This window comes from Coturnix japonica, chromosome 4 (assembly GCF_054131305.1).
Source record: "Coturnix japonica strain WE chromosome 4, WE-NBRP24, whole genome shotgun sequence".
In the NCBI taxonomy this organism is placed as follows: Eukaryota; Metazoa; Chordata; class Aves; order Galliformes; family Phasianidae; genus Coturnix; species Coturnix japonica.
This window is the reverse complement of record NC_140666.1, coordinates 70,154,033-70,157,184: the sequence shown is the minus strand read 5'-3', so window position 1 is coordinate 70,157,184 and position 3,152 is coordinate 70,154,033.

Sequence of the window (3,152 nt, the reverse complement as noted above, 5' to 3'; positions counted from 1 at the left end):
TCAACGTGCTTTCTGTTATAGCAGCTTCAGTTGGGGTCTGACTAAAGCATAATAAAACTGTTGTGAAAAGAGCAGAAAGTTTTAATCAAAGCTATTATTAACAATTTATTTTTATAATAACATATGGAAATATGAAGTTGTTGCAAAACACATTTCTGAGTGTGTTTGATACAAAGGAATGTTGAGACCTTAGTATAGCTAGAGCAGCACATAGCAGTTTAGTATGCATTCCTTAATTACCCAGTGCTCCTATTCCCAGCACTAATTGTTTCAACTTTAACATTGCTTTGATGTAACCAAATGGCCTGCTTACCTCCACCCCAGTGTATGTGTGCTACGGATTGATGTTGTACGTATACTTACAGCAGCAGATAAATGGCTTAGAGATCAAAATATCACATTTTATTTTTTGTTTCCCATTTGAAAGTGTTTGATTCTTTTTTAATAGCCTCTCCCTGCCTTCTGCCAGCCTTCTCTGTTTGCCAAACATCACACGCTTGTAAGGAAAGAATACTTTAAAAAAGATCCTTGCACTGAATAGGTGCTTTTAATCTCTTGCTGTTGTACGCTTCAAAAGCAGGAGGGAAGCTGACTTTACATTCCTTTAAATAATTAAAAACTTTTAAAGTTTCTGGGGGCAGAAGAGCCAAGCTGCTTTTAAGCTGGGGCTTAGTTTGTTCCAGTAACACCATATGACAGATAGAGCAGCAGACTTGATCTAATGGTACCAGAGGCTTCCTCCAGCCTCATGTTTCTATACATGTCTGCATATTGCTGTTAAGGCTGAAAGCTTCTGTAGAGTATGTATGTAGCACTGTTTGTTAAGAATTTTAGCTAGCTTTCTGATTTAGGATGAGGTGACTGATGTTACCCTTGCAGGTTATTTTTCTGTCTAAGCTGGAAACTACCTATGATTTGATCAGCTAAATCTAAATGGATTTTTTCTTTTGTGTGCTAGTTCTGTTCCAAACCAATGACCTCTAGTGGATGACTTGCATCTGTGAAGCAACACACTTGAATCTGATGTACAGTTAGATGTGTGTTGTCTACACTGTAACCTTTTTCCTCCTAAATTTGAGAATAACGTCTTTTCGTGAGTTATTGTACTTTGGTTTTACAAGCATCTACCTGTCCTATGCATTAGAAAGGAAGCAACTGTTGAGAAGCTAAAAGACCCTGTGATCTGAGAGCATCTAATAGTAAAGATTGTAAAACCTTTGTCGAATCCTTACAGTCATAATAATTACAGTAGCAGGAGTGCAGATTCATACAGATGTATGGAATGGCTGAAGTTGGAAAGAACTGCTGGAGATGATCTGGTCCAAGCCCTGCTCTAGGAGGGCACCCCAGAACGTGCTGCACAGGATTGCATCCAGGTGAGCTTTGAATTGAAGTCACTTCCTACATGTGTAGGTGTGGGATTATTGATACAGAGGAATGATCTTTCCATCCCCCTTTTTCCCACATAACCATTAAGTGCACTCTTTTGGATGTACTTGTATCATGATAGGTGTGCAGCTGCATGAATCTTTCCTTTTTCCCTAATTTGATGGCAGCTTCATGCATCTCGGTATAATTCGCACTGATTTTTGTTCAGACATGCAAGTCATTCCTCCGGGGGAAAAGGAAATTCTTCAGAAGTGTAAAATCTTCCTTTAGGAAAACAGTATTTAAAAAGCATTGAAGTTAAAAGATGTGCCTGCACTGGTGTGCTAAATCAGAGCCAATCAAAGGTTTTGATGCAAATCCACCTGTGCTCATTTCCCATGAAACCACCCTGGCAGGGTTTGCCCCAGGCTCATCTGATGGGATCAGTGGTGCTGCACTGCTGCTGTGTTCTCTGGCATATCATAGCAGGCTCCCAAACTGTGGAGATGCCAGTAGCATCTTGAAGGGCCAAATAATACACCTGCCTCCATGTTTGCTGTCAATCTCTAGCCCTCAAACATTAAGCTGTCTTCTTTCTTTACCTGCCAAATCTTCAGTTGTTAAACTTTCTCTCCTGGAACCCACTTCTACTCCCACCCCACCCTTGTGCCCCCATTTCAACCAGCTCTGCAGTACTGCTGCCTACTCAGCTTGCCAGGAAATCAGACGTATCTCAGCTGAAGTCCCAAGGAACTGATGAGGTTATCACTGTGTGCTGTGAGGGCTCTGTGCTTCCTTAGCAATAGGACAGGAACCTCCTGATTGCTGCTGGGTGCCAAAGGACAGGACTGCAGTCGCATTCTATTCAAGAAGCCGGAAATGACTCAGCGGGTATTCAGGTGAATGAACTGCATGTGAATAATTAAACTCTTGCCAACATGCTGAAAACTAAAGATCCTAACTTCTGGTTTATTTTGAACTTTGATTCGGTGGCCAAGAGATTGTTACAGACCTGGAATAGCGCGACTTGGAGTTGAATAGACTTAGGTGGAATTACTATCTTAAAAGCCTTAGAAGTGCGTGTAGCAACTTGAATGTGAATTAGATTTTCACACATGTATTTTTTCTTATAACTGGGCTGATTTAATAAGAGCCTAAATTAGCTAAGGAATAGCCATAATTCATTGCGGAACTTTAGGGTGCGGCTCAAACCATTGCAATATTGTTACTCAGGGAGAAGCAGTATCTCACTGGCTCACTGTGGCTATACACTCTCTTTTGTCACAGGCGAACTTTCTGCTAGTGATTGACAGCCAACAATAGTGATGTTATGTCTAAGGACTCAGGATTCTGACTTGGGATGCTGCAGGCACACAGCAGGAGACATGGTGATATATTAGCGACTGCCCAGTGCAACAGTTGGCATCATTTCTATTGAGCATAGTGTGGATCCTTCAGGATTTGCACATTTCAAGTCATTTCTGCCTATATTTTTTCCAGGTATCTCTTGTGGGGAAAGAAAGGGATTTATTTACCTTTATGACTCCACAACTTGCAGTAATTTGGCATTTAACTGCAGTGCCGTCCATCTGTTGGTTAATGACACGGCATCTGCTGCAGTGCTCCCTCATTCACCTGGCGTGGAAGAGACAGGACCACATGGAGAGGTCGTTCATTTCACCTTATCACACAGCATTTCGCTCCCATCTGCCTCTCCTTGGCGCCTGCGCGGCGGTTGTGAGGGAGCGGCCCGTGAGTCAGCGGCTGCCGCCGGTCGCACATCC